This window comes from Lathamus discolor, chromosome 2, assembly GCF_037157495.1.
Source record: "Lathamus discolor isolate bLatDis1 chromosome 2, bLatDis1.hap1, whole genome shotgun sequence".
NCBI lineage: Eukaryota > Metazoa > Chordata > Aves > Psittaciformes > Psittacidae > Lathamus > Lathamus discolor.
The window spans coordinates 55,416,590-55,428,351 of NC_088885.1; the positions used below are offsets into that span (position 1 = coordinate 55,416,590).

An 11,762-nucleotide genomic window follows, 5' to 3' on the forward strand; every position below is an offset into this window, starting at 1 on the left:
GAAGAACAGGACAAAGACAGATGATCCCCAGATGGAAGGTTTGTTAATTGCTTGTTCTATGAGAACATGGGGAGATGGGCTGCATTGGCACCATACAGTCATAAAAACTCATGGCCATTCTCCTGCAAAGTTTGCACACCAAGTAAGAGCAGAATAATTGATGTTCTAGGCAGGAACATTGGTCCATCCAGACCTCCCACAGCACAGAACTGCCAGACCCTGGCTCCTTACGCAGGCAGTAGTAGAGAGACGCAGACTGTTGAGAACAGTCCCAACACCTCTCTGCCTCTGAGCAGGCACCCACAGTCTGGCAGCACTCAGTAGCAGGAGTCAGACACGCTCACTCCTTCTTGAACATGGATATACCTGAATGACTGTGAAAGACTGAGTTCATGTGGCCTCCTTTACCTACCAGGAGTGCATTTAGTAACAATCATCTCCTCCTCAGGTCCTCCATATAGCTTCCAGACAGGAAGACAGGCAGCAAGGAGTAAAAAAAGACATTTTTCATCTCAATTTTTCATCTCAATTCAATACTTGAGACCCACACAGATTAAAAGCCAGATCTAGAAAGATATTTCAGTGTCAACAGAGGAGCTAGACTCTTCTGAATGTCATTTTGACTCACCTACTGTGAAGTCCAGGGCTATCAGGAACTGAAGCCCAAACCATGATCCCAGTTCAGATCTTTAACCAAAAGTCATTTCTTTAATACTAGCATTCAAAAGGTCCCTTTCAAATTAAAAAACAAGTGCAGCTTCCTTCCCTCAGCTATCTTTTTAATTTATTTAGGGTTTTCCCTTCCAGCATCAAACCAGGAACGACCTGAAAACAAAGCCAGTAAAGATGTTTATATGTGAGGGAAGTGTTCTAGCAAAACTGACACTGCTCTCTGTGGAAGGCAGCAGGCATTTTGCTCGCTCACTAACAGTGCAGGAAACCGGCAGCTGGCCAGCTGTGAGACACAGCTGGTTCCCTGCTTCGTCCAGCATCCCAACCTCTCCCGTTGGAAAACTTAACCCAAAGGATGCTGAGATTTCTCCAAGCGCAGCCAGCCATGCTGGACAAAACCGTCCCAAAAAGTTGATAGAGCAATGTTCTATCGATTCCCACCTCTTTGACTTAAAGCAGGGATCGTCGGTACACTTCCTCTGCTCCCGGGGCTCCTTTCTTCACCTGAAACCTCTCCATTAGTGCTGGTCCCCACTTTTCTGGGAAATGCTGTCCCTCCCTTCCTCCTTAGTCGTTAAGCTGGGGCAGCGAGAGGCACAGACAAGGTTGGATGTTTCCTTTGGACTTTCCAGCTTCTTTCAGCTGGTAGACAAGTTAGAAATAATAGGAATATGACTTATATAATCAGACAGCTCATTGCATTAATGATTTAATGTGGGTTTTTAATCAGATGACCCCATAATTCAGCTCCTGTCCAGACACAAAATTCAATATTTATGGAGTGAAAACTTCCCATCTGTGCTCAAACCAGGAAGAGCAGAAACTTTTCTAATTTAAAAAGAAGGAAAGGGATGTTTGGGGGCTTGGGTTCACTGTGGGGTTTCAACAGCAGTGTTTGGGTCAGTTTCTGTCTCAATCTAACCAGTTTTGCCCAGCACTAAGTGAAATACAAATAGAAAAGAACCAGAAGTCAACTGCCTCCAGGGAGTTCACCGAGGGAGAAAAACTAGTTCCAGGAATGGACATTTGCTTCCTTGTACACAAGCACAGCTTTACCTGCAGAGTGGGGAGAGAGGCACTAGAGCAGCTGTAGTTCACCACTTTGTCTCCGGATTCATAACATGCAGCTCTCTGATTTCCACCTCCAGGGCCAGCTACTCTATGTCCACTAGTTCCAGGGACTCTTGCACCATGGAAAAAGGAGACAAGCTCACACAATGAACACAGTTGAAAGATGGTCACTGCATAGCAAAGGCAACCTCTGGCTTGGAACTGTTCTGCTGGGACATCACCACTTGGTTAAGATGGCATAAATTAAACTGCAAAGAGCAAAAGCTGCTCTTGTTATTCCAGAGGACCTGGAAACCAAATGTCAGTGCCTGGATGTCACAGTCAAGACAACCTGGAGCCTCCAGAATAAAAAGCAAAGCCTTCCCTAACATGATCTTTGTAACAAAACTGGTGGGTGAAGGCAGATGGGTATTTATTACACCTGCTCCTCTTCACACACTGCCAAAATCACAGCAACACTCTTGTTCGCTAAATATGATCCATCCCCAACTCCACTCTGAGGAGCACAGTGCGGGGAAAAGCTTTGCCTTCAGGAAGGACTAGATGACTAATTAAGTGCCAAGGTCACTCCCAGGACCGGTTAATGAATAACAGTCTGGGTGGAAGTGCCAGCAATCACTACTTCAGTTTGGTCAACCTGGCATGTGCTGGGAAAGCAGATTTAGCAGGACAGTTCTTCAGGCAGACTCAGGCTGTTTGGGTGGGGAGGGAAAATAAGGACTCAGAAGGGGGATAGGAGATCATTTCAAACTCCTGAAGTACGTTCTGAATTAAGCCTGACTTGGCTTGTCTGCCTTTTGGCGGCATACTTACTAGGCTGTAGTCACGGTAATAAAAAAACCCCAGTGAAATGACTAATGCTCTGTACAGCTTCAGGAAAATAGGAAGCAGCTGTGGCTCCAGCCTTTCCAGGCTGAAAGGCCTAATTATTGGGAATACTTGGACTGGCATTAGATGAGGTAAACCAGGGCTGTTGAATTGCTTTCATTGTCTCCATTATAGTTGGGCATCTGGGCCCAAGTAGGTGCCATTTTTTGTCTGCAGAGAGGACAGCAGTTAACTCCTGTTCTGCCCAGAGGAAGGAAACTCAGTGTTGAGTTTTCTTGTGTGGCACATCAACTACAGCTTGGGACCACTGCTTTGAACAGTGAATGTGCCTAGCGAGTGACTGTTCAGAGGCACAGTACTCAACCAGTATAATCTGTCTTCTTTTCCTGTTGCACAAGGAGAAAAAGAGGCTTTTCTCTCACATGGAAATGATAGGTAGGGAGATGAAGCAATGGGGCTTGACTTCTTTCTGATGTTGCCACGCACTCACATAATATCCTTATCCATTTTTTTGTCAGGAAGGCGAAGTTGCCTAGGTGAGAGCACCTGTGACACGCATGTCCGTATGTGCACGTGTGTGTCAGTGACAGCTCCTGTTCTCTTGCACAGTCACAGGAAGGGTAGCTATCAGAAAAGTTGGATCACACTATCCATGTTGGATGTGCTGGGACATGGTGATGTGGCAGGGAACAGGATATGTGTCTGGGGGGTGACAAAAGGGGACAAAGTACAGCTCAACTCACCCTCCTCCTCTAAGTCACGCACCATTCAGGAGCTCTGTGTGGCCAGTGTGCCAAGGAGAGGGCTGCATAGACATGCCCGACTGACCATGGAGAGCACTTCAGCCTCCTTGGAAAGAGCTGTTGCCTGGCAGCTAAAGTTATGTAAAACAGGCCTTGAAACAAGATGCTATTTCTGATCATGGTGGGCAATTAACTATTGGAACAGCTTATTAGGAAAGCTGGCAGGCTCGTCTTTACTTAATGTCTTTGAAATGAGAGAGCTAAATGGCTGGGATGTGCTTTCTGGGCTCTGCTCCTCAGGGTCTGTGAGCCCTTGTTCAGGTGCTGCACTTCCAGCAAGCTGTGCCTTCCCATCAGTTTGGCATTAGGGCAATAAAATGGATTGATGGTTCAGCCACCTCCACCAGTCAGAAAAGATCCCCTGTCCATGCTACCAAATCATTCGTGTGGGTCATGAATAGGGTTGAAGGGATTTTTTAATCTTCCCAGTAGAGATGGATCAAAACTTGAGACGGAGCACTGGACAGGATGAACTAAGTTTGTGAAGAAGCTTCTTGCTCGCCTTATCAGGATTAATGGCTCTGGAAGTAAGAAGGGACTTCACTAGGTTCAGATGGGCAGGTTTTCCCTTTTTCCATGAACAGCTGACAGGGATCACCAAATAACATCTCATCCAAGCAGCTACTACCATCACAGGTGACCGGTCTTTCCTGTTCTTTGCTGACTGGACAAAGTCTGGGATGCTGAGGACCGAGATGCTAAAGTCTGTTCAGGGTTAATATGAGTGAAGATTTATGAGCCTAGGATGAAATGGAGAGCCATTGAGTTGATTTTATGTTAATGGCTTCTCAAACCAGAAGTGCTCTATGCTCCAGGAGAGATTTGAATTCCCTGCTCAGTAAGCTCAAAGCTGCAGAAACCCGGACCCACCTAGCCAGTTCTCAGGTTCTGCAAGAGCAATAACCATTTTGCCCTGTCTGACAAAAGCTGACCAGTCTCCCCCGGACCCAGCTGTGTCTCTTGAACCCTGGAAATCTACCCCATCTTCAATCTCTCTCCCAGGTGGTATCAATCAGACCTTCAGCTTAGTGTGTCTTCCTATAGCCTGTGCTTTCACCCTGTTTCCATTTCTGTCATCTCTGACTTAGTAGTTTACACACAGTCTTCCCCAGCAACCCACTGGTGATGTTAGCCTTTACCTGTCAGCCCCTTGTGAGCCACACGAGGATGGGCTTTGCACTAATTCTCCAATCCTACCACTGATCTTTATTTAAAAGCAATGAGCAAAAGGAAATATGAAGCTACTGTGATACAACCACCTTCCCAGTTGCAACAGCCCTCAATCTGTATCTCATCTGTCTCTTCAGATTCCCCAGAGGACATCTGAGGTAGAAGGGCAGGCAACTCATGATTTATGTCCTCTGATTTTGACTAGTCCCCGCAGCTGCCTCATTTCCACCTGCCATAAATTCTAGCTCAGCAGCTCGCCCCATCCAGAAAATCTTGCTCATCTCTCCACACCTCTCTTTATGACCTCCTTTGTCCTCTCTGTCTATCTCACTGCTGGTAGCTTTCCAGCAGTCTGATCTTCAAGCAGATGGCCTTGTGAAACTGATTTGCAGGAGCAGGTTTTTCCCAAACTGCTGCTATTTCTGAATCCTTCCTCTAAAATTTTAACAACTGATTGTTTGTCCTGGGAACAGTAGAGCTGTATTGTCCCAGCAAACTTCTCAACAATGTAAGAACAATGTACTGATGAATTGGATCGGAAAGCCTTACCACCAGCCACAACTCCCAAGTCATGTAGTCTGAGTTTCCACATTCATCACTCTGGATACAGAGCCCAGCGCTCAGCAATGACTGGCGCTGGAAAAGGCAGAGCAAATTGGCTGAACGTGGAAGCTGGAAGCCCTTGCTGTGGTGTCCTACAGAGAAGGTCAGAGCACCCATGCAGCTCTTGAGTACCTGCTTTCTCAAGAAGTCCTTGTTCTCCAGGATGCCTTTGAAAGCAGCAGGCTCTCCCAGGCAGGTAGCATCTCCGCAGGGTGAGGGCAGCCCTATTAGACTCAAAGCTTTCAGAAGCAGCATCAGAGTCTGAACTGCAGTAACTTCCCCCTGAGATCACTCCCAGTGACTGGTAAAAGACTCTTTCCATGCAAACCCATATCTCTCTGAAGATCCCTGAGGAAAAAAGCAGTGGCACAAGAAGCTGTTAAAAGCATTCTGTGTGCAAGTGCCTTGCAGCAGCATTGCCCCTGGTATGGTGCCAGGTGTATTATTCTCAAATAATAAAATGCAGCTTGGCGCACACCTACTTCAGGGGTATCTGTTCCACCTCCACCTCCTTTTTGTGAGGTTATTGAGTCAGTAATGGTACAGAGCCATCCCAAGGGAAAGGCGAGCGCATAGCTTGCCAATTCATTATGAACAAATCTCTCCTTTCTTTCAGCTCTTTCTCCTCTAGTGAAAGGGAGAGCTCACTGGCTCAGGACCAGCACTGCATCCAAAGGCAGAGCTTCGTGGCACAGTGAGGGCAGGAGATGCACGCAGAAGGAAAACAAAGCTGAAGCCATCTTAAATTCCTGTTCCTGGTTTCCAGAGAAGTGGTTCAGATTAGAAATGTTCTCACAAACTACTAATTACTCACCACTCTAAGCAAAACCTCATGATTCTTTCCCACATCAGCATTTTAATGGAGCATTATTTAACCTACCGATGGCAGTTCAGTAAAACCAGAGCTGAGACATGAGGGAGGAGAACACGTGTGGTTGGTCACCTGTGCAAGACCTTCCTGAGCCCTGGGGAGCACCTGTGCTGCAGAAGCTTATGGAAAGGGTTTTGAAGAGAAACCCTAAAAAGAAGGCATTTCCCCGGCTGAAACTGAGGAAAGGGCACCACTTCCTATGCAGGGTTAAAAGAGCCTTGAGGAAGGCTACGAGAGTGGCTTAGAGGGTGGGATTCACACACTCTCATCCGCATGTCTTAGGTTTTAGGTGCTGAAGTCTAAGGAGAACTCTCCCTGGGTGGTTCCCCTCATCTTGACATTGGGTCTAGGGCAGATCCACTGAATCTTGGTCAGGAGGGATTTGTTGTCCCCTCTACTTATAGGGAAAGCCCCCAGATGGAAAGCTCTGTTTGCCACAATGCTCTTCACCTCTCTAAGCGTGTGAGCTCAGTCCCACTCACTGTGCCCTGACTCTCTGCTTGTCAGATCTGTCAGCATGAACCAAGCCAAATACCATAAATAAAACCACAGTTAAACCCCAGTACCAGTGCCCACCAGGTCCATCCTTATAAAAAACAAGTCTAAAAGTTATGATTCCGGTGCTGCATATAACCATTTTCTATTTATTTTAAGTGCAGGCATATATATATGTGCATATATGTATGTGTGCAAGATAAAGAGCAAGTTTACCCTGGTGCACAGGTCAACTAGCGCAGTTGAATAAGCCCTTGCTATCAAGACCTTTGTTTGATGGTGATGGAGCAGGGGTGCTGGCCTGGCTCTGCTCAGACAAGCTGGAGAACTGCTTCCAAGAGCATTGGCTTTCCAGTTGGAAGTTGCAAGATCAATATTAACTATCAAAAGGACCGCTCCAGTTTTGCTCCAGTGTGGATATGCAAGCATCACAATCAAATGCGAGAAGAGAAACCCAGGACTTCTGCAAAAAAACAGGTTCACATTTTGAATTGCAAATGAAATGACCTGGACTGAAGCATGGTGCTCCATAGGTGACTACATTTCCATTGCTAGACCAACGAGATGCAATGGATTTATTTAGAGGAAAGGGTTATTTCCTGAGCTGCAAAGTAAAGCTCACTTTATGCCTGTGTTGGCTGACACACTTCTGCCAAAGACACCTAACTTGTGTCAAAATACGTAAGTACCAACCAACCCAACCCAGGCTTCTGCTGGGATGGGGTGCTGCTGGGCCAAGGTATGAGTTACCTTCACAGGACCTCCTCTCAAGGGAACACCAGCAACACACAGCTTTTTGGCAGCAATCACCCATATCAGTATTATCCTCTAGGCTTGAGTTCAGTGTGTTTATCACTGTTTATCCAGCCCTTTCAAACCGGGTGGGCTGCTGCGAGGTCATTCTCGATCCTCCTCTGACTTTGTGGGTGCCACTCAGTCTCTACCTGAACCTCCTCACTTTAAGTGATTGTTCCTTGAGGGAGATTCCGTGATTGTGTCTTCTGCCCAAGATGGCTTTCGGTGGCTATTCACTGTTGTGGTAGGAAAGGGGTCCAGGGAGACAATGGGGCAAATGGAGACACAGTGGATTAGTGGGAATGAGGGCAGAGGGACACAGGGCAATATGAAGGCATAACTTTGCCCCTGTGGTATCACATGCTGTGTTGGTGTTGGTGCATCATGATTTTGTGAGCTAAACCCTGTGCTGCCCAGCTCTGGGGCTCCTGCATGCCTGAGCTCTCCCGACATGGCACAGCAAGGAGCAAAGCCCAAGCCCATGCACCTGTGCGTCTGGCACTTGCTTGGTATAAAAAGTGAAACCCAGTCCACACAGGACAGAGCATACGAACGTGGGAAGAGTGTGAACTCCCCTCTTGGCAGAAACGAAGGCCAGCTTTGACAAAGTGACACATCAACTGCACAACGCCAAATGAACAAACCACCCCTGCAAAGACTGCAAACAGCTTTAGAGAGGGCCATTCATCCGGGACTGCCTTTTGCACCCAGAGTTGCCAATGGGAGTTCTGTCTGAGCACAGGGAAGGGAACCAGGCATCTAAAAGCCTGGAATGGATGGGATTTGCTCAGATCTAGATAGCAATTTCATATACAGCAACAAAGTACAGTAATTCAGGCTCTAGTACACTCCCAAAGCAAAGGTAGGTATCTAGACAGTATCTGTAACCCCCCCAAAAGAGTCTAATTTCTTGTGCTGCCTGTTCAGCTGTTCTTATAAGAACAGTTTTAAATAAAGGGCCAGACAGAAACCTATTCTTTCATCCAAGGGCATAGCAACAGGACATTTTTAGGTAGGAGAGGTCAGCTGCTCTGAATAGCTCATTCCACAGGAACTGCCCAGGATGGAGCACAACCATGCAATTTAGCATCCCCTATGTCTCCTGTCTTTGACGTGAAAATAAGGTAATAACAAGTTTCAGTGTTACTCTACCCAGCACTGCCTCAGATAAGCATGAATAGGCCCAGATAAAGACAGATAACAAATGGCAGGATTTCTGTTTCAAGCAGAGGTCCTTGGAAATCAAGGCAACTGAATCAAATATACATCACCCAATGTCAGAAATTAAGATTGCTTCTCACAGGACTTTTCAGACTGAGAGGTGCCAAAGACATAGTGACAATGTTCACCCCTTTCTGCATTCGTTTTACACTCAGAATGGGTGGAAATACAGTGGAAATGTATACTCATCCAGGATAAATCACAATTAGGCCCATTTCCAGAGTTGTATTGTGTGGAGAGGGAGAGCATGAAAGGAGAGGTTTTAATGAGTTGCATCCCCTGGTGACTGTACGATCTGTTTCTCTGAAGGCTAACAGAAACTGAAGAATACATGTGAATAAACAAAGAGTTGGAGCAGAGGTATTTTGGGTGTGGTGTGTCCACACTGGAGTCCTTCCTTGTGCAGTTGGACACCTCGTGCATAGCCCAGTCAGTGGCATTGTGTCAGTCCAGAGCAAGTTTCAGCAGGCTGCAAAAGAGCCTTTTCCCTGTGATGAAATAGGGACCTTGAGGAGGGGTGGCGGCTCATGTGTTCCCCAGGGATGGTTAAAATGCAGCTGGGCCAGGTAGCCTAAAGGTAGCCCAAAGGCTTTCACTGCACCCAGAGCTTCCCTTCACTGCACAGGGTATTGCACAGCTCTGTTTCCAAGTGGACTGTCATGCATTTGGCTCTACTGAAATGGAAGGCATCTTGTCCAGCATGATGTGCCTAGCACAGAGCAGAGCCCCAGCATCTCCCAACCATGGGGCAGGTTTCTGAGCCAGTTTCCTCCCTGGCTGGGGACAAATGATCACAACATGGGTGGTGCTGGAGGCCCAGGATGCAGGACAGATCCAGCCCAAAGTCACAGAATCCTTGGGGCATCTCCTCCATGCCACAGGTCCCACACCTCTCCAGGGGGTCCATAGCTGAAAATGTAACAACCTTCATGCTTAAAGTCCAGAAAACACTCGCACAGCTCCATGGAAGAGATCAGGAAACACTGTGAGCATCTGCAGCATCCCTGGCTATGAAAGAGCAGGGATTTACTGTCTCAACCTAGCGAGGAGCCGCAGCGATACAAGGAAAAGCAGGAGGCCAGGGTGACACCGTTTGCGGCCATGGCACAAAACCTTTGCTCCCAGCTGGGAGACCTTGGCAACTGTTGCCGCAAAGTTCTGCCTGCGAAATACTGTCATGAGACCTAGCTGTCTGCCGGGGGAAGGGAGGCGGAGGAGGAAAAGGGCAGCCTGTTTGTGCAGGGAGGAGGAGGAGAGGTTACCTGGAAGGTGAGGGGAGACAGTCAGGGCTTTCCTGACGGGCACTGCGCTGGCTAGTGCCTATGCTAACATTTGCTCCCACCCGGCAGGGAATGGTAAAGAAGAGGAGGGCTGATGCTCCGTCTAATCTCTGTTTCTCAGGTTGTGATCTGCCCATTTAGCGGCAGTGTGTAAAGTGCACCTGGATGCTTCACGCTCTCAGTGCTGCTCTGGTGGGGCCAGTTTGCTTCATCTGTTGCGACATTTGTTTACAACTGTGCTAGGGCTGAATCTTGGATTCACCTCCCACAGATGCTAATTCATATCGGTTCCCCTTTGTGTTAAGTATTTGTAGGCACGCCTAAGCAAAACATTGGCAATAAGCCTGCAGCTCAACTCCATTACAACTCAATTTTTACCTCAGTGCAATTTGCATCTCAAATGAACAGGATGAGAAAACACTTTGTGCTTACAGAGCAAAACAACCCAGCAGTTCAGCCATTAGCGGATCTATCGATTAGATGACACAAGAGCTATCAATGAGAACTTGTATTGCTGTCTGGACCCCTAATGAGGTGCAAAGACAGGCTTTAAGCTAATCCCCATGGCAGCAAAGCATAAAACAAACCAGGCCAAAACAAAACACCATTAATTGCTCATTGTGTGAAATGAAAGCCAGCCTGTGCAGATTGCTAAATGAAAGGCATGTGTCCTCGGAGCTGATACGTAGCCGAGACCGGTTCTCATGAGCTGAGATAGCTGCGTGTTCCAACCCCAGAGAGAGCAAATCAGTATGGGCTCATTGCTTTCAGTACAGGCATCCTGGCTTACACCAAGTGAGAAATTCTTTAAAACCTACTAAATCTATTAATTATTTGTTGTTGTTTCTTACTGTCCACAGCACGAAAGTCATTCAGCAGGGCTGGCCTTTAGAAATAAACTTCAGAAGGGTGCAGCAAAAGCACCTACCTTGCTGGAAAGTGCACGGTGTCCTCGCAGGTCTCTCTCCTCTGCCAAACCAGCGCCTTCTCTCCTCTTTGGTGAGCTAGTTTCAAGGCACTTTTGTTTGCTGTTCTGCTACCTAGTCAGCTCGGGAACAGCAGTGTTCGGTAATTCAATCCTCTACTTAACCACAGAGACACTCCTACTCGGAGATCACACCCATTCCCAGGCTCACGGAAGGACGAAGAAGGAGCCGGTATGAGAGGGTTTCAACCAACTGCATCAAATATCCACCAGCTCTGCATTCACGGAGCAGTAATGATTGAGTGCTGCTTTAATTAGAAACCTGATTTGTCCAGATTTGAAAGGTCAGGGGATGATTTCACCCCCTCTTTTCTCTGTCTCTGCTGGACAAAGCAAGGTGTGGTGCTGCTCAGTGCCACGTTAGCTCTTGGGCCCAAGACTGACTCCAGACACTGACTCCAACTTGTACTGAGTTTTGGTGCAGTTGGTCTGAGGGCAGAGCTTGGTCCTACCCACAGGGTGCTACGTGTCCCTGTCCTTGCAGGCTGGAGGCCTGGGAGTGTTGCAGCCCAGGGCGATGGGGAGCAGGGGTCAGGATTGCCGTCAAGATTACTGGCTGAAACTGGGACTTAACAGAGCACTGGAGCATGCAACCAGGCTGCCCTCCCAGGAGAAAAGTAATGATAAACCCAAGCAAAGCTGGCAGTGTTTGTTGTAGCCACCTTCTGAGGCAGAAAGCTGTGTCTGTGAGTACTTGTTGTGATATCATAGCTCTTTGCTAAGAAAAAAGCATCTGTAATATGGAGCCACCCGGTCCAAAATCTGCCCTGATGCCACTGTGGGGCTGTGGATGACCTGAAGATAAACCATCTCTCATTCCCATCTGCTCCTGCCTGGCACCTGAGTGGTGCTGCTGGCTGTGGTGGAGGGAACATCCCTCTCTAGAGAGGGGTGGAGGCACTGTCGTCAGCCAGTGGTTCCGCTGTTGGGGGACCCAGGACTGCGTCCTGATGTGTTCTAACTATCTC

At 47.6% G+C, this 11,762-nt stretch overlaps 1 protein-coding gene across 1 annotated transcript in view; it reads right to left on the reverse strand.

Moving 5' to 3' along the window:
- Window positions 1–11,233, reverse strand: part of VILL (villin like) — a 35,381-nt gene extending 24,148 nt beyond the window's left edge. The window contains exon 1 of the mRNA XM_065666889.1: window positions 10,738–11,233. The gene's annotated coding sequence lies outside the window, so the exon portion shown is untranslated. The remainder of the gene's footprint in view (window positions 1–10,737) is intronic.
- Between the last annotated feature and the right edge of the window lie 529 nt (window positions 11,234–11,762).